The sequence below is a fragment of the Oryctolagus cuniculus genome, chromosome X (genome assembly GCF_051225735.1).
Source record: "Oryctolagus cuniculus isolate XC-2025 breed Fujian yellow rabbit chromosome X, ASM5122573v1, whole genome shotgun sequence".
Lineage (NCBI taxonomy): Eukaryota > Metazoa > Chordata > Mammalia > Lagomorpha > Leporidae > Oryctolagus > Oryctolagus cuniculus.
In genome coordinates, this window is record NC_142888.1 from 118,037,924 (window position 1) to 118,064,630 (window position 26,707).

At 39.8% G+C, this 26,707-nt stretch overlaps 1 pseudogene; it reads right to left on the reverse strand.

The window, feature by feature from the left end:
• The window catches only part of LOC127487107 (E3 ubiquitin-protein ligase RNF4 pseudogene), a 111,589-nt pseudogene extending 85,317 nt beyond the window's left edge, over window positions 1-26,272 (reverse strand).
• Window positions 26,273-26,707: the final 435 nt, after the last annotated feature.

Genomic DNA, 26,707 nt, shown 5'->3' on the forward strand with positions numbered 1-26,707 from the left:
AAATCAGCACACTATGTTGCTCTAAGTATAGGTGTAAAATTGGTTCTATTTCTCCCCAAACAAAAATGTTTCAAATCCTCTCCTTCAAGAAAAAAAATCAGCCTAATAAATTTGGAGTCATTTTGCTGAAAATGGTCACTGATGGAACTTTTGGAGCTGTTGGAAAATATAATCAGTTGTTGTGAGTCAAGTGCTCCAGGATATCTTTTCTGATGCAGTTTAATAATGTGATAAAGGGTGTTAACTTGGTTTTAAACCCCTCACAGATGTTCTTAGTAATTGTTCTCTTGTAATTGCTTTGTGCTCCTCTGCAGATAAGCAATGTGGTGTTGTGAAAAGCTGGAAGGGTGCTTTAGGGAAGATCTAAATTCAAACCCCTTCTCCACTAGTTACTAGATGTATGACCTTGGGCAAATTAGTTAACATGTCCAAGCCAAAGTTTTTCAAGACTGATGATGTTACCTACCTGGGTGTGACATTGACCTAAGAATGAAGTTTGACAGGTTATGTAATATAACAGGTACTCAATAAATGTTAGGTTCCTTCTGTCCCTTGAAAAACGTATCAGCAAAAAGCAAAAGCTTTATTGTTATGACACTTTAAAAGAATCTAATTCTTGCTTCTATTTGGAGAAAGCAAACTAAATCCCATCGCCTTTAGCTGATAATAATAATGATTTTAAAAATAAATGTAACATGGAAAGTTCTTTGAGATTTTCACTATCAAAATCCACTAGAACATCTTTCCTTCCACACCTCCCCATCACTTTAAGCTTAGCACACTGTTATTTTTTTTCCTCTAGTTCTTGTGAAGGGTCTTCACCTTATTCCTAAAGCCATCTGTGCTAGTTTAGCTCTGTCAGAGCCCAGAGCTAATGATGCCAAGGTCAGGGCTATATCCCCATGGGGAACAGTTAGCTTTGCTCCCCTCTTTGACCCTACCCTGCTTCCCTAACCCTACCAGCTGGCTTTACACCATGTTTGTTCCAAGGAGGGTACGAAGGAGGGAGTGGGGCTGTGGATGCACTACCAGCAATGCAGCTGAAAGCCCAGATCTTTGTATGAAAATGCCAGCACCTGAAAACCAATCCCCAGTTCCACTACCCCTTGAGGACAGATGATCAGCACCAATGGTCATATAGAAGCAATGATCACAGTACAGATTATAATTATTTTCTTTCTAATTTATCCCATTTTCCTAAATGATTAGCTCCATCAGAGAGTAGCAGCCACTTCTTGACATTCTGACATGGTCCTTGGTCATTTAAGACCATGTATCTATTGCCTGCAGTTGTCAGCAATGCCATGACAAGAACCTTCTGTGAAGCTTGCCGCCAAGGTTAAATGTTGTTAGCAGCATCCCATTACTGTTGCTATGATACATTTGATGCCCTGACTACAAGGCATGAACAAAACCTCTGTGATGCAAGGTGAAGACAGTTTTTCATGTGGCTATTGATTTAGCTGCTGTTGAATGTGCGTCTTTTAAAGGGTATTTGCTAACCCACTATACCTGTATCACAGAGGAGTGCACATTTTACCATTTTGGATGTAAATAAAATTATCAACTGAAAAGAGACAGTTTTTCCTAGAACTTCTTAGTTGTTTCATGCATTTGTCTCAAAACAGGAATGAAACCAATTTAAATCTTTTCAAAGATAGTATCTAAATTGTGCTCAAATGTCTTCTTCTGTGTGTAGGATATGAGTCTTCTGTTTCTTTTGGGGGACAGTTTATGATTTCAAGGCATTGCCTGAAACAATAGATGTAAGAAAAGAAAAGCTACATTCCCTATTAGTAAAATTATAGACAGCTGTGGCTAAAGAAGTGTGAGAAGGAAGGGCCGATAGGTGCTAGGGAACATTTCTAGGCACAGCTTTTTAATCATTATTTGAAAGGCAGAGTTACAGAGAGAGAGAGACATATCTCCCATCCACTGGTTCACTCCCCAAGTGGCTGCAAAGGCTGGGATTAGGCTGAGCCAAAACCAGAAACCAGGAGCTTTGTCTGAGTCTTCCAAGTGGGTGCAGAAACCTCATCTGGGTCTCCCATGTAGGTGGCAGGGACCCAACTACTCGAGCTGTCACCTACTACCTCACAGGTGCATACTTAATCCCCCCCTCCCCTGTGCCGCCATGACCTAAAGACTCCTACTTGGCCCCACCTCTTAAAGGTTATGCCAACCTCAGAATACTGCCACCAATCACATGGACCCTTGAGGGAAATTAAAGCCATAAGAGGATGAGTGTATATCTTTTAAAAGCAAAGTCTATTAAACGTGCAGTCGTGTCGACTCTTGGTTTTAATAGAGACCTACTTTTTCCAGCTTTGACAAAAAACAGGAATTTATTTTACAGACTCTGGGGTTCTCAAGGAACCTAGGGGTAAGGATGCAGCCAGATTTCAGGAATGATCTGGGACTAAACACTAAGTTAGTGTTTGAAACTTATTCCTTCTAGTCTCTGCCCCTATTTGCATGTCAGCTTGATTTTCTTTCTCTACTCCCCAGGCTGTATGGCAGCAGATGGCTATCCATAGAACTTGCACTTATATTTAAAGGCCTAGCTAATCAGAGTGAGACCAACTTTCTCTGAGTTCCATTTCAAATTCATGGACAGCTTCCTACCTCTGGACCAGTCAACTATATTCAAGAAAGGAGGGATCGCGTTGTACAAACATAGCTACCTGTAAGGGAAAAGGGAACTCAGAAAAACAATTTAATAGGCATTCAGTGCAAAGACTGGTTACAAATACTATAGATGCACATGTATTTGAGTTTTTATGCTTCTTTCTGAGATAAAAATTAAGAAGCCCAAATATTTCTCACATATCTGTATCTGTCCACAGTTATAGTAGTGGCAATTATTATATAACATACTATTATGCATCATAATATGTTATATTATTATGTATGTTAATAATGTTATACTATTATACATTATATGTTCAAATGCCTTGTCTTGCCTCTAGATAGAAACATGTGAAGTCAATATCAATTGGATTATGCAATTTAAAAAATATTTTCATTGCATATTTCCCTTGGTCAGTTGGACCTTCTTTTACTTTTACTTCAGGTATCTAGAAATCCCTGACTAGAAAAGGAAAACCACAAACCCTATGCTTCACAAAGTTCTTGAGACTGCAAAAAGAATTAGCTCTTTGCTTTCTATAACCAGGAGGATACGTAAATGATGCGTGTATTTGTTTCTTAGTACTGGTAATTATATTGTTGGAAATAACAGAAGTCCAGCTCTATATCCTATTCAAGTTTAATCTAATACTCATAATACTCCCCTATGCTCTCCTACTTACCATGTGTGTCTTTTACCACCTAGCCTTAGCTATTGTATTATTTTAGCTCACAGATAAGGAGAGGGTCTTCAAAAAGTTCATGGAAATGCATATTATAAAGAGTTTATTTTCAGATTTTTTAAAAATGCACCAGAGTGAACATCATTTAATTCCATGAATTTTTTTATGTTCTCTCATAATACTGCATCCTATATACTCTATTTTGCCTTTACCTATATTTAAACTAGGAGGAAATCTCATTTCTTCAATGTGGTGGTAATTATCAGCCCCTTAAACAAGTTTTACAAGCCATGAATGGGATATAAGTGGTTGTAACAATGTATTCAAGATTGGCATGAGCTATCAGTGGTCTCAAATATTTGGCCAGTGGGATCTCACAGCAGTTAAGGAGATGCAGGCTACATGAAATCGAACAGGCTGTCTGTGTATCCCCATGCCCTCTTGGTAAAGATGCATCCTTTGTCAGAAGAGGGGGAGGTTCAACTCCTCAGGAAGGAGCTCTGTGCAAAAAGGGGCTGACTTTTGAATTTAGACTCATGAAAAGTCATTGAAGGGATACATGTAATTAAGGGTTGTGAGGTCGGTCCTTCAGTCTCAAAAGTCAGAATGATGCTTAACATTCCAGACCATGGCCTTCCACAAACCACCAGGAGCCTCTTCAAAGGCCACCTTTGCCCTATTCCCACCCTGTTAGCACAAGGTGGAAATTCCATTTTGAGTTCTATTATAAGGACAATCAGTAACATTTTTATGCAGGCTTACCATCTGAAAATCACTTCCACAGGCATTTTTTCATTGGATTCCAACAACCCATTTTTCAGATAAGGCTATATAGTCTAAGAGAGAATAAGTAAGCTGTTCATGGTTACAGAGCCAGTAAGTCTTGAAGTCAGGACTAATATCTAAGTTTTGTCTCCAAATCCCATTTTTCCCAAACACGTAACAAAATGCTTCACCTATGGGTGTGTGTGTTGGAAAATCTCCAAGCCAAAGGATATTATAGCTTTTTGTCTCAAGAAAACTGGACAAGGATATAAAGACAGTTGTGCACTATAGGTGTAATGAAGCTGATACATCATAGCCCCAAGTTTAATTTGGTAAATGGGTGACCATAGTAAGTGAAATGTCCAGACTCCTCACTGTTACATCAGAAAACAGTTTTGGACTTTAAGGAATGACATGAGAAAAATTGATCCTATTCAGATAAGCTGTTGGAAAGTCTTTTTTAGTATTTCCTTACCTAGCTCATCTTTCTGTCCTCCCTCCTTTGTCAAAAAAGTAGGAAGGAGATTGGGAAGTTAAAATCTACTTAAATAATTTTATTTAAATTTATTCAGATAGAAGATCTAAGAGTCTAGATTTGAGGAACTCTACAGCACCATCTTTTAAAAGTCAACTCCATTTCATGACTTTAAAGTGATTAGAGCAACAAAAACCTGACAGTTTTCTTAAGAAGCACAGTGTGATGGGAGAGAAGCCTGTAGTTCTAGAATGTTTTTCTTACAAGATTCTGTTTACCTTTCTCAGTTACTCTCTGCCTAGTGAATGAATGTTGTCACAAAGTTATTGTTTGTCTGATTTTAATACTGAGCAGGAGGATATCAGAGGCTCACGCCTATTTTAAATCCTCCCTGTGGATTCTTAGCTAGGGACTCCACCAAGACCATAGGACATACAGTTGAACTTCTCTAGTTTTTGTCAACATTAAACATCAATGCCAATTTTACTGCACCCCCCAACCCTGGAAAAGGACAGTTATGGTGCTTGTGCAATGAGAATTTCTACGCCTAAATCAGAATGAAAAAGGATGGGGATTTTAATGGGTGATGATATTAGCATTACTGTTAGTTAGTGGCCTCTTGAACATGTAACAGAGTGAACACCTTGCTTGATACATTCCCACCTGAACCAAACACTGTTATCTTCTTATTGCTTACACCCTTTCCCACTCACCTGGAACTGAACACTTCCCTTTGTTGTATCTTATCTAGGAACAAGGAAATGCCACTAGCTACAGGTAAATATGACCTTTGTGAACTGGCAGAAGGTTCCTTAGTAGGATGGCTTGGAGCTCTTGTTTCCAACATGAGATTCATTTCAAAGTGACCTACATAGAGTTTATACTTCACCATGGATTCATAGGTAGTTTCTGGTGTTTTTTTGCTGTGATTATTTCTTATACTAGTAAAAACAAATTACTTGGATTTATAGAAACTTTGTTAAAATTTATTAAATTAAGGAGCCAACTCCTATAATATTTTTAAAATGTAGTGATAGAAAATAGTGGTATTGACTGCTAAACTGATATCCTTCATAAAATGCCATCAAGTGAATGTACTTGGATTGTTGCAAGTAAAGATGAACAGTTGCGTAAAAATGGAGTTGCTGGAGAAAGCACAGGATGCTCAGTTAAATTTGAATTTCAGATAAACAGCTAGTAACTTTTTAGCATGTTTGTCCCAAGCAACAAAAAGTATTTTTCCTTTATCTGTAACTCAAATCTAACTAGATAACTTGTACTCTTGTTTGCTCAATCTGGCAAACCTTGTAAATAACTCATATTTCTTTATGACACAAAGCCATCAGATTAAATAGCAATTGTTCCTAACACACAGCTCAATTGAAATAAACCTATTAATAATGGACAACCAACTGGAAAGGATATATTTCAACAGATCTTTATTAGATAGTCTATTTTACCAATAAAGACAGAACTGTGCATAAAGCAATACATGCTTTTATTCAATATCTTGAGTTCAATGAGTCCATATTGTGATAATCCATACAGTAGTACAGGGAATCTTGGAACAGTATGTCCTCAAGCTGTGACAGCCTGCCCACCAGCAATTAGGAAGAATCACAAGAGCTTACTAGGCATGTGTCTGAATTTCTTCTGCTGCTATTAGGAAAGACTACAGATCTGTAAAGGTAACTAGTCTAGAATACTCCACAGCTCCAGCTGGGACAGAAACATGTATAGTGGTCCTTGAACTGATTTTAATGTAAATAATATTTTAGGATTATTTTATGAAAGGAGTTATTAATAATAAGAGCAGCAGCCATAGCAAAAGTTGTTATTTGTTGAAGGCTTAATATGGGCACTGTGGTCTGCTCCCCATTTCCTGTTGAACTCTGGCTAAGTCTAGGTTCAAACTCAGGTTCAACTTCTTGACCACTCTGTTGAATGCTTTCCATAAAGGACTAACTTCATACAGAAAGATCTCTACTTAAAATATAGACCATTTTTTCATAGTTTTCTTATAATCTGTGGTTTGAATTAATGGGGTAAAAGAGATGCATTGGGTTTCCAGAACTCAAACATAGTGTAATATTAATTTAGGGACATTGCACTTTAAGAACTGAGAAGCCGTTGGGGAGAAATTAATCTGACAAATTTCATTATTTTATTGCATGGCTTACTGCATAAAGGATATAAAGCAATTTTTTTAACCTTCATGCTCATTTACATTCTGGATATCCGGTTTTTAAAGTTTTGCTGGAAATGTGCTATTCAGTCATTGACTTAGCAAACACTTTTAGAACAGCTCTGTGTTTGACTCTTGACTTCAAAGCACATCACTTGAGCAGGAAGAAAGACAAGTAAAACAGAATTACCACAAAGTCATCTTCTCAAAGGTTTGGAAATAACCCAAACATTCTATCTGTTCCAACACAACATGAATCAAGAAGAAAAACAATATAAAGAATTCCACTTCCACCCATTCCTGCCACAATTCAGAAATGACCAGAAGTTCATAAGAGTGTGACAGTGATCTTTTATTCCTGGTTTTCCACTTTACCTCTGAGCTCTGAATTCTCCCTTCCAGGGATAACCGGCTGCACTTTCTCAGCTGGAGCTGTTGCCATTTGATCCAAGATAAAAAGGAATTGTGAACTTTTGATGACTGCTCCAGCAAGAGAGAATCTGCTGGCCTGCCCTCAGGTGGGGAGATGAAACTCTTGATGGATAATCTCGTTCAACCAGATGGCCCTCCCGTTAGATTACCTTCAATATGTGCCGGCTCCTGCCTTTCCTCCCAAACTCAGTTTTAAATCCTACCTATTTTCCAGATGAAGAGGTTAACTAAACCTAAGCGAAGGGAAGAGATTCTCTGTAGGGAATGCAGCTAGTTAATTACAAAGGCAAAACTAGACCCTGTGCCTTCTGATGCTTAGGCTAAAGTGTTGGCTTTTTACTGTACAGCTTTGTACTGTTGGCAGACTTAGGTTGAGCCCTAATTCATTGATCACAATAGCACACCTTTTTGCTCTAGAAGCAGATTCTGTAGAATCTCTAACAGATTATAACCATAATTTATCAAGAACAGATGCATGCCCAGAAAGAAGTATGAAGGAAACTACATAAACGTTTGGGTTAGAGAGCTTGCATGCCCAAAGGAGCAAATTTGAATTATAAATGAGAATAACAACCCTTCTCCACAAAAACAAAGCAGTTAGTAGTTTTCTATTACTCCTGGAGAAATATCTTTTTAAAATGGCTTTTGGAGTTTTTGAAGGAAGAAACCAGAAAGCTTGGGATAGGAAGTACAATAGGTGTAAGAAATGGCATTGCAAAAGGTGGGGTACAACTGGGAGACTAAAATACTCTAGTCACCTTTGTTGCTTGAGAAAGAAGCTGAGTTTCTCTGTTAAATGTAACCATATCCTTCAACTGTGTTTTCTGTGATAATGATTGATCCCCGATTTTATTTGAGCTCTTCTTAAATAAACTCAAAACTATAACTAAACCATTTGAAAGCAATCAGCCGGAGAAAAAGACAAGCAGCACAGTTATTTCGTAATGGGCTGACCAGACTGAATTTGTGTAGCATTTTGTAGACCCTTTAGTCAGGCAAGCAAGGATCAATAATTAACGTTTCCCAAATGCTTTAAAATTATTCATTGATCACAATAGCACATCTGTAAAGACATTTCCATATGAGAAGCATAAGGCCCTGATCTGTTAGGATCAGACCACCTGGTCCCCAGTTGGCAGCCCCCTATTTACAAATGAATCATGTTGTGTTCCAAACATTAGTATGTATGTCAGTTGGAAACCTGAAGCATGTTTCCCCATCAAAGCAGTATTATTTACGATGGTTAGTCTCTTAGGATAAATGGCAAACACTGTTACCTTTCAATTACACTGTGAATTGGCTTACAACTCTATTCAGATCATGGTATTTTTGAAACATAATTATGCCAGTTAGTCAGCCTGAAAAACTAAATAGAGTGTCATAAGACACTGTTAAGAAATCAGTATGGGTGCTATGATTTAGACTGCAGAACTCTAATCTACCTGTAGCAAATCTCCAAATTCAATTTATACCTATCATTCTTCATTTGTAAAGAGCTAAATTAGAATAATCTGGTGCAGGTAAAGTCTGCCTGCAGTGCCAGTATCCCATATGGGTACCAGTTCAAGTCCTGACTGCTCCACTTCTGATCCAGCTCTCTACTATGGCCTGAGAAAGCAGTAGAAGATGGCCCAAGTCCTTGGGCCCCTGCACCTGCATGGGAGACCTGCAAGAAGCTCCTGGCTCCTGACTTTAGATCAATGCAGCTCCGGCTGTTCCGGCCAATTGAGGAGTGAACCAGAAGATGGGAGATGCCCCCCCCCCCCCCCCCCCGCCGTGTGACTCCGACTTTCAAATAAATACATAAATCTTTTTTTTCTTTATCTTTTTTTAAACTTTTATTTAATGAATATAAATTTCCAAAGTACAGAATATTGATTACAATGACTTCCCCCCCATAACGTCCCTCCAACCCGCAACCCTCCCCTTATCCACTCCCTCTCCCCTTCCATTCATGTCAAGACTCATTTTTGATTCTCTTTATATACAGAAGATCAGTTTAGCATACATTAAGTAAAGATTTCAACAGTTTGCTCCCACACAGAAACATAAAGTGAAAAATACTGTTTGAGTACTAGTTATAGCATTAAATCTCAAATCTTTAAAAAAAAGAATAATCTGTTGAGGTCCTGTCAATGAGGTGATAAGGAGATCTGGCCTGAGCTACCAGCCTAGAGCATTCTGTAGTCAGTGCACAGCTACTCATTTGCTCTGGAATATTAGATAAATTTGCTTTCTTTACCCTTTACTCAAGAAAGAGGAGTAAGTCCCATGGGGGGCTGGTGCTCCTGGTCTCCTTGCATCCTGCCCCATCCATGTTCCACCACTTCTACCTGGAGAATGGGGATGAAGGAAATGGAAGAGGGTCCATTAAATAACAAAGAGTGCAAGTGCTTGTTTACAAAAATTAAATATATATATATTTATATACAGGCAGTCATCCCTTGGTATCCATGGGGGATTTGATTCCAGGAACTCTTGTGTATGCCAAAATCTATGATTCTCAATTCTCTGATATAAAATACCATAGGGTTGATATATAACAAATGCACATCCTCCTATAATTTCAAGCCATCTCTAGATTACTTTTTTAAAAAAGATTTATTTATTCATTTGAAAGTCAGAGTTACACAGAGAGAGAAGGAGAGGCAGAGAGAGAGAGGTCTTCCTTCTGCTGGTTCACTCCCCAATTGGCTGCAACAGCCGGAGCTGTGCCAATCCAAAGCCAGGAGCCAGGAACTTCTTCCGGGTCTCCCACATGGGCGCAGGGGCCCAAGGGCTTGGGTCACCTTCTACCGCCTTCCCAGGCCACAGCAGAGAGCTGGACTGGAAGAGGAGCAACTGGAACTAGAACTGGCATCTGTATGGGATGCCGGCACCACAGGTAGTGGCCTCACCTGCTATGCCACAGCACCGGCCCCATCTCTAGATTACTTTTAATACCCAATACAATATAAATGTTATATAAACAATTGTTAGACTGTATTGTTTTCGGGAATTATGTCAAGAAAAATCTTCACAAATTCAGTAAGGATACAATTTTTCCCCTGAATGCTTTTTTTATCCATGTTTGGTTGAATCCACAGATGCAGAACCCATGGATACAGAGGACTGATTTCATGTACTTACATACATGTAAATATATGTATATGGATATAGAAGTAATATATGGCCTCTGTAAACAAATTTTTAATTAGAAAACTTTAAAAATGGAAAGTAAAATTTGCACATAATTCTACCACCTACTGATAACTAGTGTTAATATTTTGATATATATGCTCAAATGACTTTTATGTGTTATGACTATACATATCCCTTTAAAAATTATTTTATATTTGAGAGGTGGAGAAACAGAGAGAAAGATCAAGAGCAGTTCCATCGGCTGGTTCACTTCTAAAATGCCCCAACAGCTTGTGCTGGGCCAAGCCAATGCCAGGAACTGGAAACTCAGTCTGGGTCTCTAACGTTGGTGGCAAGGACTCAGTTATTGGAGCCATCACCTGCTGCATTCCAGGGCGTGCATTATCAGGAGCAGAGCTAGGTATCAAAACCCAGACAGTTCAGTACGGGACTCAGGCATCTTAGCTGCCATCTTAACTACTAGGTCAAAGCTGGACCCTACACACAATATTTTTAAAAATACAATGAAGGGCTGGCATTGTGGTGTATCAGGAAAAGCCACTGCCTGTGATGCTGGCATCCCATATGGGTACTGGTTCCAGGCCCAGCTGCTCCACTTCCTATCCAGCTCCCTGCTAATGGCCTGGGAAAAGCAGCAGAAGACAGCCCAAGTGCCTGGGCCCCTGCCACCTACATGGGAAACCTGTGAGAAGCTCCTGGCTCCCGGATTTGGCCTGGCTCAGCCCTGGCCATTCAGGCCATCTGGGAGAGTGAACCAGAAAATGGAAGACCCTTCGCCCCATCTGTAGCTCTGACCTTCAAAAATATAAAGTTCTTAAAAAATACAATGAGTTTTATACTAATATTGATTAGTGACTTAAGAAAATCTTAATAATTGTATATTGAAGATATTTTCCATGTTGATAAATATAGGTATATGTATTTTTAAAAAGAAAATTTATAAATAAATGTAGATCCACATCAGCGTATGTAACAACTGCTTAGTAGCCTACTGTGTAGATGATCTGTCTTTTGGATAACCATTTCCATACTGATAAGTCCCAATCATTTTTGACATACTGAAAAGACAAGGTGTTGCCAGCTCCAAAGAGCTATTGTTATTGTCCCTAAAAAACTTCACATTCAGTGAGGTTGTTGGTAGCTTGAAATTGGCCAGTGTGGGTGTATTTATACTACAGAAATTGTTAAATACTAAAAAAAAAGTTCTTTCCCATTCCTACCGCAGATAACTTATATACTAGCATATCATATGGAGCCCTTTGGTTCATTCTGTGGCTTCACTTTGCCTACCTCAGCTTCTCTGATGAGGTTAGATGGATAGGAGGAAAGGGATCAACAACAAATAATCACAGTAACAACCATTCCTCAAACCTTGATAACATTGATCCATTTGTGGTTAACGCTCCTATTGCAAAGTACAGGCATTGTGTCTTAACAATGATGTGTAAATAAATAATAATAAGCATTTGGAAGCCAAGTGTTTTGGCAAATAAATTAAAGCTGTGTTATCTGTTAACATAGTAACCAGTTTCAGATTGAATAGATTACAGATGGGTAAGAAAGCCCACTGTAATAGGTGTCTAAAAGAACACAACTGGTGTTTAGGCTTTCCAGGGATTTTTGTTGTTTCTGTCACGGAAAGAATGCTTGCCAGGACACTGGCTCCTGTGATCCAGATGTTTGCTTTATTTACTGTGGGTCTTTAAACCTGGGACTACAACACCATGGATTAGATGCAGTACTTCTTGATTCTTCTTTGCTTGTTAGAGTTTCTTATCAGTTTACAGTTTTCAGAAAGAGTGGTAAACGGGGACATAGACATGGCCCTTTCACTACAACATATTTTTGCTATTTGCCTTGAAAAAGTAGCAAGGATGTAGGGAGAATGACGCTTGTGAATGTAAGTGTTGCTTCCTGTATCATTTCATGTCTCTCTGTTCCTAACACATTGCAGTAACTTGAGTGCCTCAGAAACTATGTTCCACAACATTTATTTGTTTTTTTTCTGCATTATTTTAGCAGCATAATGTGGTAGTGAAGAGTATAGGTTCCAGAGTCAGACAGATCTGAATTCAAACCCCAGCGCCATCATTTACAAACCTTGTGACTCTGGGCATGTTATTTAACATCCACGTAGCCTGTTTTTTTTTTTTTTTTCAGCTATAAAATTAGGATGCTAATGTTGTCTGCCATATAGTTGTGTTGTGAAAATCAAGATGATGCACATAAAAAGCTTGATACAGTGCCTGGCAAGTTCAGTATTGTCATAATTTTCCTGTAATGATTTAGTGTTCTCTATACATTTTACAGAAATGCCATCAAAAGGCTCCCTGACTGCATTCATATACCCCACTATGAAGGATCTTAAAAATAATCAAACTCATCTTCTGCTGATCATAATATACATGTTATAGTTCACCTCAGCTCAGCTTGCTATCATGAAACATCTTTTGATTTTTTTCTTCCATCCTTCTAAGGTTGTTTCTTCCAGGGAGTCTTCCCTGACCACTCCAGCCCACAGTGCTTGTATATGCAAACCACCCCCCTGCCCACTTTCTTTCAGGATTATCCACTTGGCCCTGAACAGTCCCCTGCCTTGTGACAGGTATGGAGTTATAACAACACAACTGCCATCTAATGACAACTGCTTCAGATCCCTAACACTTCAATTTTGTTTTGGAAATGGATTTCCCAGATTTAGTAGATAAATACAGGATGCCCTGTGAGATTTAAATTTCAGATAAGCAATGAATATTTAAAAAGTATTCTTATTTTGTTGGAGCTGGCACTGTGGCCTAGCATGTTAAGTTGCTGCGTGCAACACAAGTAGCTCATACAGATGCCAGTTTGATTCCTGGATGCCCTGCTTCCTCTCCAGCTCCCTGCTAACGCACCTGGGAAAGCAGTGAAAGATGGTCCAAGTGCTTGTGGTCCTGCACCTACTTGGGAGATCTGGAAGAAGCTCCTAGATCCTGGCTTCAGATCAGCCCTGCTCTGACTGTTGTAGCCATTTGGATAGTGAACCAGTGGATGGAAGATTCTCTCTCTCTCTCCCTCTCTCTCTCTCTGTGTGTGCGTGTGTGTGTGTGCGTGTGTGTGTAACTCTGCCTTACAAATAAAAATAAATCTTTAAAAATTAAAATAAAATATTTTGGGGCCGGTGCTGCGGCACAGCAGGTTAACGCCCTGGCCTGAAATGCTGGCATCCCATATGGGTGCCAGTTCTAGTCCCAGCAGCTCCTCTTCCAATCCAGCTCTCTGCTGTGGCCTGGGAGAGCAGTGGAAGATGACCCAAGTCCTTAGGTCCCTGCACCCGTGTGGGAGACCCAGAAGAGGCTCCTGGCTCCTGGCTTCAGATCAGTTCAGCTCCGGCCATTGCAGCCACCCAGGGAGTGAACCAGCAGATGGAAGACCTCTCCCTCTCTCTCTCTCTCTCTTTTTTTTTTTTTTTTTGACAGGCAGAGTGGATAGTGAGAGAGAGAGACAGAGAGAAAGGTCTTCCTTTTGCCGTTGGTTCACCCTCTAATGGCTGCCATGGCTGGCGCGCTGCAGCTGGCGCACCGCACTGATCCGATGGCAGGAGCCAGGTGCTTCTCCTGGTCTCCCATGGGGTGCAGGGCCCAAGCACTTGGGCCATCCTCCACTGCACTCCCGGGCCATAGCAGAGAGCTGGCCTGGAAGAGAGGCAACCAGGAAAGAATCCGGTGCCCCCACCGGGACTAGAACCCGGTGTGCCAGCGCCGCTAGGTGGAGGATTAGCCTATTGAGCCGCGGCACCGGCCGGAAGACCTCTCTCTGTCTCTAACTCTCTCTCTCTGTAACTCTTTCAAATAAATAAAATAAATCCTTAAAAAATAAAATAAAATATTTTGTTACTGACAAGTAATTATATGTATTTTGGGGGTAAAATGTGATATTTTGATATATGTATACATTGTGTAATGATTAAATAAAGACAATTAATAAATCCAACACCTCACACTCATTACCTTTTTTGTATTGAGAATATTTAAAATTTCTCCCTTTTGCAATTTTGATATATACAATGCATGTTTGTATAGAGTATTCCCAAATATTATGTGGAACAAGCTTATACTCAAAATGATTTGTTGTTTATCTAAAATTCCACTTAAAATGAGTACCCTATATTTTAACTAGCAATTCTAATTAGGAAGTGAGCTGAATGGCCCTAAGAAAGCAAAAGAGCTGTCCCAAATCCTGGGCATGCAGGTACACTGAGCCAGTTTACCCATTTAACAAATACTCCTTAACCTATTTTGTCATCTTGTTTCTTTGTCCCCAAGAACCAGTAGTTGTACTCATCTCATTTTGTAATGGGGCCACTATTTATAATGTAGACCTCAACATTTATTTGTGTATTTTTAACCATTTTTTGGCATATGACAGTAGAGTTTTACTCTAATAAAATCAGCATCTTATGACAAGTTTTTATTTTAAATAATAATTTTTTATTTAAAAGGCAGAGCTACAGAGAGGCAGAGGTAGAGGGAGGGAGAAAGATAGGTCTTCCATCCACTGGTTCACTCCCTAGGTAACCACAACCACCAGAGCTGAGCGGATCTGAAGCCAGGAGCCAGGAGCCAGGAGCCAGGAGCTTCCTCCAGGTCTTCCACGCAGGTGCTGGGGCCCAAGGACTTGGGCCATCTTTCACTGCTTTCCCAGGCCATAGCAGAGAGCTGGATTGGAAGTGAAGCAGCTGTGACACGAACCAGTACCCATATGGGATGCCGGCACCACAGGTGGTGACTTTACCTGCCATGCTACAGCACCAGGTCCAACAAGTTTTTGAAAGACAGAGTGAATCATCTTGGTAAAGGGACAGTGTCAAGGGACATGACACTTTCATACCAAAGTGTCATGGCTAGTGGTGACCCTGCGTGTGTTGCATGCTAGCCCTAAATTGTGCTGCAGTATTTTTCCAACCATGGATTGTGATGCATTGATGGGAGAAGAAACGATTTCAGTGGGTCACATGCAAAATTAATATTGATAATAATGGTGATAGTGCTGCTGCTGCTGCTGATGTGGAATAGAATGCAATAGAACATCAGAGGATGTTCCTTATAATAACAGTGTCATTGGAAGTTTTGATTCAGTTTTATATGTGTGTGTGTCTAGTGGATGGGAAGTTTTGATTCAGTTTTATATGTGTGTATCTAGTGGATGGTTATAAAATGTATTTCTGATTGTGACTCATTATATCAAAAATTTTGAAAGGTGCTGATGTGGTGGTAAGGAACTTGAAATCTTGAGACCATCTTATCAGGGTCCAAATCTACTTCTGCTGAATGCCTCTTTATAAATTTAGGCAAATTACTTGACTCTTCTGGGCCTTGGTTACCCCATCTGTAATTTGGGAACAATAATTGTATCTGCCTCAAGGGTTATCCTGATGATTTAATTAATTAATGCATACAAAGCACTTGGCACAGGGCCTGGTGAGTAGCAGAGGATCAATGCAGTTTTTGCTATTATTATCAATGATTAGCCAAGAGCTGAGAGGGTTGGATGAGACAGGTTCATTAACTGTGGGTGAGCAGTGACAGCTGACAGCCAAAGGTGGAAAGAAAGAGAATTCAGAATAATGTAAAAGCAGATGAGGTATAATAAAGGATATTCATATTGGTGATCCTGAGTCATCAGGAAAATATTAAATTATGCCCAGAATGTTCTATGGAATAAGACAAATTTGTAATACATCTAGAAGAATTTCCAATAAAAATAATCTAAATAAACAGAGTTTGGATACCTAACAGAAAATATTGGTTATATTTATATCAATTGATATAAATTGTTTCCAACTGGTTCCAACTGCAAGTCCTGTTAAATCTCAGTCCTGAATTTTTGCTGCAAGCAAGTCTTAACTTCCTGCTAGGCTTGCTGCTCAACGAGAGTGAAGACTGAATGCTATTTTCCTTATGAATCTCTTGCTTATTCAGTGTGGTGCCAAGCACACAGCTGGTAGTCCTAGGGTCCCCATTCCCCAGTGTTATATGTGGTGGCAGCTCCTCTGCAGAAAGTGGGACACTTTTGCAAACTAGATCAAATCCTAGCCTGGCACTCTGCATGGATGGGGTAGTGGTCTTCCATTCCTTCTGCTTCTAGGTATCTTTGGGAAGTGAGAGATGGGTGTCAGGGCAATGAGTTTGCGATCCTCTTTTACAGAATATTAGTGCTTACTAGTACTTGCCTGATGCTCACATATGCCACTATGGGTGCCAGGACCTTATTAGACTGGTGGTTTAGAATTATTTTGAGTATCAAGACTCCTTTTAAAATAACAATTATTTTTTACTGAGCAAATCAGTTAATCATGGGACCTTTGATTAAGAATTTTTTAAAAGAATGTATCAGCAATTATTTTAAAATCCATTTGTGGTTTATGTCATAACAATACAACCTTCATTTAGAAAGCCCAAGGTCTCTCAAATATGGACGCATGTCAAGAGTTCTTTTTAATGTTTACAGATTTCACGAGGTATCTCTTCCCATCCTACCCTCCCAACTGCCCCTGTAATAGCAATGCTATTAGAATATGGTGACTGAGGAAAAAAAAATGTATGGCAAAAGGTAGTTATGAATTCAATATCACTTTAAATTAATACTGGCTACATTTATCTACATTTTAAAATATCACACATTTTTGAGCAACATACATTATTTTCATACATTGCTGTGATAGTCCCCTGTAGCTTTCCTTCTCTCTGTTTGTACAACTTGTAATTATTTTATTTATTCATTTGCTAACTAATTTAATTCTGTCTCCCCAACTGTACTGTGAGTGCCATGAGATCAGTGATTACCTCAACTCCTGCTCATTCTTGTTTCTTCAAGGTTGAGCACAATGCCCAGGACCTGATAGATGCTTATTCAACATCTGCTAAATGAGAGGATAACTGACACTGTTGTTTATGTAGCTTCTGGGCTTTTCATTGGTCCTGGTGGAACCAATCAGAATTGAGTTTTTCTAAGTCCTCCCAAAGGCAATAGATAACATACCCTTCTAGGGGAAGCTGCATACTCCTTTAGTAGTTTTGAGATACACAATGAATATTTCAACAGATACTTGTACAACTGGGAAATTGCCTCCCCCAATAGAACTACTGTTACCAATTTTTTAAAAGATTTATTTATTTATTTATTTATTTGAAAGTCAGAGTTACACAGAGAGAGAAGAGAGGCAGAGAGAGAGGTCTTCCATCCGATGGTTCACTCCCCAATTGGCTGCAATGGCCGGAGCTGCGCCTATCTGAAGCCAGGAGCCAGGAGCTTCTTCCGGGTCTCCCACACGGGTGCAGGGGCCCAAGGACTTGGGCCATCTCCTACTGCTTTCCCAGGCCATAGCAGAGAGCTGGATCGGAAGTGGAGTAGCCAGGACTCGAACCAGCACCCATATGGGATGCCGGCACTTCAGGCCAGGGCGTTAACCTGCTGTGCCACAGTGCCAGCCCCTGTTACCAATTTTTAAGCAAAAACTCAAGCTAAGGAGAGTTTTTAGGTTCTAATTATGTGGAGTTAATAAATAAATAGATAAGTAAATCACTGTTTTCTACTTTTTGTTCCCTCAAGATATACACCAATGACAGCTTGCTGACCATCCTTTCTCACTTCTTTCTATACATGTGTATGTATGTACTTGAACACATGCAAACATACACACAGACACCCTTTTGCCAATAAATGACTATTGAATACAATTCTTCATTGTTGTCACTTTTCTTTAAAAAATATGTATCCTTATTTCCTTATACCCATATCAACCCATGAAAGTCAGCAACTTAAATAATCTGGTATGTATCTTTCCATGGCTCCTCTCATGCATGTATAGAATATGTATATTATGTAATTATGTATATTACACATACATAAGGGAAATTTTTGATCATTCAATTTTAAAACAGTAAAACCCAATTATATATACTATTACATCTTACTTCTCTCTTTAACAATATACCATGGAAACTACCTCATTCCTTTAAATAGTGGCATAGAAGGCCCTGGTTTAGCCAAACTCCTCCTCAAAAACATACCTTTCATTTTCAGAACTTTTAGTCTGTGGGGTGGATTCTCAAGATTGGCACTGCCATGTTGAAATGTATCTATTTATTTAATTTTAGTAGATAACCCCAGATTCTGCTCTAGGCAGGCTGTAACAATTCACATTTCTATTAGCAATATATGAGAGTGTACTTTCATCATCATTTTAGCGTTCACTTTTGTTAAAAACAAATTTAGGGTAAGTCTTCAATTTTTTATCAGCTATTTGTTGAAAAATTCGAACACTGAAAATTCTTGAGTAGATCCACTTTTGAAGCCAGACTCCCCAGTAGGAAAATGCTTTAACTTGACCCATTTGATCTTGATGCAACTTGCGTTAATAATCAACATGATAACTACCAGTTGCTGAGAGCTCCTGCTGCATCCAGCATTTTGCTAATCATTACCTTATATAAACCCAAGACCTATTTGGAAGCACTCTTATTCCTTCCATTTTACAAATAAAGAAATCTAAGTGAGAGATTTATCAAAGATCACACAACCAGAAAATGGCAGAATGGATCTGAGTTCAGCATGGAACTCTCATCCACAATGCCATTAGACTTCGAGTTATTAGAGATTGAGACTAGGCCCGACATTTGCTGAGGTGTACCTTTGCCCTTGATAAAGTAATATGCAAAATGGGATGCTGACAAGGGCCCAATTACCCTATGTTTGGATCTGGTTAATCAGATATAAGTGGCTATCTTTTGCAGACCTTAAAAGGATCAAGCCCTTCCTGAGGGGCAAGAGTGTCCCCTAAGCCAAGAGAGATCACAGTTCCAGAAAGAGAGGCTGGAGTCAATGTATTGGGGGGGGGGACATTGAAAACTGGGTTTTTATCTCCTTTTCCCATACAGAATTTCTGTGATTCAGAAACTGGAAGTCTTTCGTTCAGTACTCTTCCTCCACAGCCAGTTTGCTGCCAAAAGCTTTATAGTCTAACTCAGCAAAATAAGGCATACACAGAGCTTGTGGATAAAAAGTCTTAGAACAACTAAACACCAAGCCTTGAGTTTATGTTCATTCCTGCAACTCCGTTTCTGTACTGACAGGACCAGATCAGGATGCATTCTTAAATGTCACTGTGATAGCAGAAGTACTTATGCAAATGGATTTGCAGAGGTTATTAATTTCCTGAGCATAGAATTCCAGCCAAATCTTCCTCGTGAGAGAAAGTGAAGGACACATTACAATTCTATCCCCAAGAGGTACTTATAAAGAGTTAATCAGATGCAGATTGGTTCATCAAATAAAAGGAATCACTGATATTAGTGCTTTGGCTAGAAATTGTTTCACCTTGAAAGGGTAATCAAAATAGCTATCATTTATTGAGCACCCTGTAAATGGTGATTTGCATGCATTATTTCATTTGATTTTCATCACAACTATAATGAGGTAGGTACCATTACTATGCCCATTTTACAGACAAGCCAATTGAGACTTAGGGAAGTTAGGTGATTTTTAATATCATAGAGTGAATAAGTGGTAGAGCTGGAGTTGGAAATCAGGAGTGTCTCAGCCTTCCTTAGCCTCTCTGCCCCCTGCTCAGGCTTCTAGAACGATTTCATTTTCTTAGGCAGTTGCATCTAAGTATCATGGGATGTTGGTTATAATAAGTACATCTATTGAAGACATACTATGTGCTAGGCACTTCACACCTATCCTGTCCAGTCTGTATAACTCCAAAGCCTGAGCTTTATTGATCTTGAGTTCCTTCCTTACTCTATCTCTAGAGTTAGTATCCCTCTGCAGAACAAAATTATGTGCTTCATATTGTTTGCAAAGATAACTATTTTCACATAGTCTGATATATATGGGCCTTGTTTCTGAGTCTTAGTAAATACAAAACAACCTTACCTATTTGCTTGTATTGTCTCAACTCTGAAGAACATTATAGAAATTGGGCTGACTTACCTGTTAACCAATCTTAAGGGAGATTCTTCTGTGGTTGAAAACAAAACAAAACAATGGTAATAATGATGGAAGAATCTGGGGTTAAATTTAGGGTGGGAAGTGGGGAATCTGATTTTTTTTAAAAAATATTTTATTTATTTGAAAGGCAGAGAGGTGGAGACAGAAAGAGATCTCCAATCTACTGGTGCACTACCCTAATGCCCACAACAGCCAGGGGCTAACTTAAGCTGATTCTGGGAGACAGGAACTCAATCCAGCTTTCCCATGTAGGTGGCATGGATCTAACTACTTGAACCATCATCTACTGAATCCCAGGGTGCACTGTTGCAGCAAGCTAGATCCAGGATCCTGAGCCAGGTATTGAACACAGATCCTCTTACCAAAATCAATTTTTTTAGAGAAAATCTGTAAAAGTCCCAGCTCTCTCTTTGGTTGGTTGTGTGGCCCTTGCATAAAGAAAGTTCAAAACCTCAGTGAGTACAGGCAAATGTAAGAGATGATCAAAATGGGAAGACACATGTCCCCAACCACTCTTTTTATTTGACAGGTAGAGTTACAGACAGTGAGAGAGAGACAGAGAGAAAGGTCTTCCTTCTGTTGGTTCACTCCCCAAAAGGCCACTATGGCCAGCACTGTGCTGATCCGAAGCCAGGAGCCAGGTGCTTCCTCCTGGTCTCCCACACGGGTGCAGGGACCCAAGCACTTGAACCATCCTCCACTGCCTTCCCAGGCCACAGCAGAGAGCTGGACTGGAAGAGGAGCAACCGGGACTAGAACCCGGAGCCCATATGGGATGCTGGCACCACAGGCGGAGGATTAACCAAGTGAGCCATGGCGCCGGCCCCCGCAACCACTTTTTTAAAAAGATTTATTTATTTATTTATTTTGAAAGTCAGAGTTACACAGAGAAGAAGAGGCAGAGAGAGAGAGAGGTCCTCCCTTCGCTGGTTCACTCCCCAGAAGGCCACAATGGACGGAGCTGTGCCGATCCGAAGCCAGAAGCCAGGAGCTTCTTCTGGGTCTCCCACACAGGTGTGCAGGGACCCAAGGACTTGGGCCATCTTCTACTGCTTTCCCAGGCCATAGCAGAGAGCTGGGTCGGAAGCGGAGCACCTGGCACTTGAAACTGCCCATTTGGGATGCCAGCATTGCATGCAACAGCTTTACCCGCTACACCACAGTGCCAGCCCCCCAACAACTTATTTCATGGTAAAGCCAAGGGCTAACAGCCTCCCAAACTTTGTTTTAAACCTCATCCTCTTTACCATGCTCTATCTCTTCTTGCCAGTTCTGCCTGAAACATCAACCATTAGAGCAATCCTGAATGAACATTAGAATCATGTGCGGAATCATAGAAAAAGTTATCATGGGGAGAGGGTATTTGATGCAGCAGTTAGAAGAAACCCACATCCCTATATCAGAGTGCCTGAGTTTCAGTCATGAGTCTGCTGGAATTCCAGCTTCCTGCTAATGCACACCCTGGGATGCAGCAGATGATTGCTCAAGTAGTTGGGTTCCTGCCACTAACAAGGTTCACATGGGAAACCTGGATTGGTTTCTGGCTCCCAGCTTTGCCCTGGCTAGCCCCAGCAGTTGTGGACATTTATGGAAGGAACCAGTGCATGGAAGATATATCTCTCTCTTTCTCTCTCCCTCTCTCTCTCTTTCAAATAAACACACATTTTTAAACACCAATAAGTGACTGCTGATTTGCATATATTATAGTATTTGACATGTATTATCTTATTTGATCTTTACCATAACTCACATTATCTAGGTACCAACACTGTGTCCATTTTTAATTTTTTAATTTTTTTAACTTTTATTTAATAAATATAAATTTCCAAACTACAACTTTTGGATTATAGTGGCTTTTCCACCCATAACCTCCCTCCCACCGACAGCCATCCCATCTCCCACTCCCTCTCCCATCCCATTCTTCATCAAGATTCATTTTCAATTATCTTTATATACAGAAGATCACCTTAGTATATACTAAGTAAAGATTTCAACAGACACAGACACACAAAGTATAGAGTACTGTTTGAGTAGTAGTTTTACCATTAATTCGCATAGTACAGCACATTAAGGACAGAGATCCTACATGAGGAGTAGGTGCACATTGACTCCCATTGTTGATTTCTTATTTATGACATCAGTAATCACCCGAGGATCTTGACCTGAGCTGCCAAGGCTATGGAAGCCCCCTAAGTTCATAAACTCCGACCTTATTTAGACAAGACCACAGTCAAAGTGGAAGTTCTCTCCTCCCTTCAGAGAAGTGTACCTCCTTTTTGATGGCCCGTTCTTTCCGCTGGGATCTCACTCACAGAGATTTCTCATTTAGGTCATTTTTTTTTTTTTTTTTTTTGCCACAGTGTCTTGGCTCTCCAAGCCTGCGAAACTCTCATGGGTTTTTAACTAGATCCGAATGCTTTAAGGGCTGATTCTGAGGCTATAGTGCTGTTCAGGACATCTGCCATTCTATGGGTTTGCTGTGTATCCTGCTTCCCATATTGGATCATTATCTGCTTTTTAATTCTATCAGCTATTATTAGCAGACACTAGTCTTGTTTATGTGATTCTTTGACAGGGGATAGAACCCAGGGATTCTGATGTGGGAGACAGGCATTTTAACCGCTAGACCAAACTCTACCCCAAAGAAACTATCTTGATAGCAGTGACAGAAATAAACATTAACTGTAGGAAAAAAAAAAAACTTGAATAACAGTGGGTTTACCATTAGAAACTGGAGGCAAGAAAAATGTGGCACAGAACTCAAGTTCTGAAAGAAGAGTACAGGAGTACAGTGAACTAAGAATACTATATTGAGTAAGTATCCTTCATAAATTAAGAGAAGATCAGGCCATTTTCCGACAAAAGAAAACTAATAAAATTTATTGCCAACATGTATTCTAAAAAAATTGAAAAAGGAAGTTCTCTAAACAAAAAGCAATGATGGAAGAGAGTCTTTTGGATTATCAGAATGGAAGCAAGAGCAACAGAAAGATCCAAAATATAGATAAGTAAGACTGACTTTCTTTCTCTTGCATCTTTAAAATTATGCCAGATGAAGTAACGTATGCAGAGGGAATAATCTAGGAAGGGAAGGGTGAAGGGACATGAAAAGGTAGTAAGGTTTCTACACATCACTTGAACTGCTACAGTGATATAAGTAGACTGTGGTAAATTATGTATGTACATACAACAACCATTTACAATGTTATACAAAGAGATGCACTCAAAAATACTAAAGCTAAGTAAAAATAGAATTCTAAAAAAATGAATCCACCAGAAGACAGGAGAAAAATCAAAATGGGGAAAAAAATCTCAATAATTATATTACTGGATAATGGTCTAAATAAATCAACTAAAAGGTTAATATTGACAGAATGGATAAAAAGCTAACCCAAGGCAGGTGTTTGGTATACTAGTGAGGATGTCCCATGAGATACCCTCAACTCATATTGGAGTATCTGGGTTCAAGACCTGGCTTGACTTTAAACCAACTTGCTGCTAATGCAAACAAAGGGAGGCAGCAGCTGATGGCTCAAGTTCTTGGGTTCCTGCCATCGATATGAGAAGCCCAGATTGAGTTCCCATCTCTTGAATGTTGGCCTGGTCTAACCTCAGCTTTTCAGGAATTTGTGCAGCAATCCATCAGATGGAAGATCTCTCTCTCTCTCTCTCTCTCTCTCTGATTCTTTTTCTTTTTGTTTCTGTTTTCCATATAAATAAAATAAATAAAAACTTTAAAAACCCTTAATCTAACTATATGGTATTTATTGAAACTCACTTCAAATTCTCAAGCTGACTTACCTCAAACGGTAGAGTTAGAAACATACCAGGGGATTCCAATTCAATCCCATCAAGGTGGCATGTACCAATGCCATCTCACTAGTCCCAGTGATCAATTTCTGTTCACAATTGATCATAAGGATAGGACTAAGAACCAAAGGGATCACATAAACAAGAATAGTGTCTGCAAATACTAGCTGATAGAATAAAAAAGGAGAGAACGATCCAACATGGGAAGTGAGATACACAGCAGACCCATAGAATGGCAGAAGTCCTAAACAGCACTCTGGCCTCAGAATCAGACCTTAAGGCATGCGGATCTGGCTGAAAAGCCCTTGAGGGTATTTCAGGCATGGAAATCCAAGACACTCTGGGGAAAAAAAAAAAACTAAATGAAAGATCTCCGCTAGTGAGATCCCAGTGGAAAGAATGGGGTCATCAAAGAAGGAGGTACCTTTCTCTGAAGGGAGGAGAGAACTTCCACTTTGACCATGGCCTTGTCTAAATATGATCAGAGTCGGTGAACTCAGGGGGCTTCCATAGCTTTGGCAGCTCATGACAAGAGCCTAGGGTGATTACTGAGGCCATAAACAAGAGTGTCAATTTGTTAAGTCAACCACAGGAGTCACTGTGCACTTACTCCTCATGTAGGATCTCTGTCCTTAGTGTGCATTGAGATTTAATGCTATAACTAGTACTCAAACAGTATTTTTCACTTTATGTTTCTGTGTGGGAGCAAACTGTTGAAATCTTTACTTAATGTATGCTAAACTGATCTTCTGTATATAAAGAGAATCGAAAATGAATCTTGATGTGAATGGAAGGGGAGAGGGAGCGGAAGATGGGAGGGGTGTGGGTGGGAGGGACGTTATGGGGGGGAAAAGCCATTGTAATCCATAAGCTGTACTTTGGAAATTTATATTCACTAAATAAAAGTTAAAAAAATTAAAAAATAAAGAAACTCACTTCAAATTCAATGACATATGTTGAAAGCAAAAAATAGAAAATAAGTAATGCAAATATTAATTTTTAAAAAATGTTTGTTTGAAAGGCAAAGAGACAGGGTGGGGGAGAGCAAGAGTGAGAGAGAGAACAAGCTTACATTTGCTGGTTCATTGCCCAAATGCCCACAACATCCAGGGATAGGCCAGGCAAAAGCCAGGAGCTAGAAACTCTATCTGGTTCTCTGATGTGAGTGGCAAGAACCCAAGTACTTGGGCCATCAGCCACTCCGCTCAAGGTGCATTAGTGGGAAGCTGGATCAGAAGTACAGAATAGCCAGTACTTGAACTGGCAAACATGAAGTTTCCAGAAAGAGGCTAGAACCATAATTCTCAATTCCAGTGTGTTTGACTTCCTTTCTTCTACTCTGGAGTAGTGCCACCCCAGAGGAGCAGAGATGTAGAACTTGGCCTGGGAGGGCCCTTGGGTCCACTTACAGAACATCAAACTGGAAATAACAAAAGGATATAAGAAGGGCTTGGAAACAAAAGAACAGTTTACATATCAGATATTCGTTTTGAAATAGTTTTCTTGAGTTCAGAAATTGCAAGCAGATATTATGTGGAGAACTCAGCCAGGTTTTGTGTCTGTCCAGCCATCCTTCCTGAGCAGCTCTGAACACTTTGTATATAAATAGGGTATCTGAATATTTTCCTACCAGTTTTGGAAGTGTTAGCATTCTTAAGAGAATCAATGAGATACTGGCTACAGATGACAAGGCCACATTCTGTAGTAACGGTGAGATGTCCATTCTGCACAATCTCCAAGTACCCAGTCATACATACGGGACAACTCAAAGTACCAGAGGGCCTAAGTTCTATAGCTCCCTTATCCCTGGTGTTTCTGGGAATATGGGTGATCACAAACACAGTCCCGTCCCTAAACAATTCTTGATCATCACTGCTTACCACACAGCTGTCAGCATGATCTTGGGCATAGCCTCTGCGCATTGCTCCTTGGCCTCCTCTTTTCGTCAACAATCATAACAGAGTCATTGTGTGTCAAGTCAACAACCACAGGTTCTAAAGATTCACAGCTGAGGTCCACAATTTCATCTTCAGCAGCTCCCAGGAGTTCCATGGGCTCTGCTTCCACTGAAATCTCGAGGGGAGAAGTTGTTTCCTGAGTTCACTTCCTGAGTTCACTTCTAGGATTTACTGTCTCACCACAATGCTTTCTTGTGTTCATTGTCATCTTTAGGTCCAACCTATAGAAAATGCTGAGATCTGTGTTGAGGTTTTCAGGGAAGTTGAATGCTCTCAACAATCCAGGACCCCCAGCTGCACATCCTTGGCCTTGGAAATGAATTTGGATCTAAGTAGATTTCCAGTATCTTCAAGTCTTGGAGCTGGTTTGGCCCGGGAGGCATCGCTACCAATGCACTTGAGAGAGAAAGTCTACTTTACAAATTTAAAATTTTTTTACCAAGTGTTCTTTTTCTGTTCTAGGATCCTATCCAGAATACTCTATTCCATCTACTTATCATGTCTCCTTAGGCTTTTGACTAACAAATCTCACTTTCCTTGTTTTTGATGATGTTGGCAGTTTTGAGGAATACTGTATAGATATTTTACAAAATGTACCCTCAGTAGGGATTCATGTGTTTTTTTCAATAATTGGATT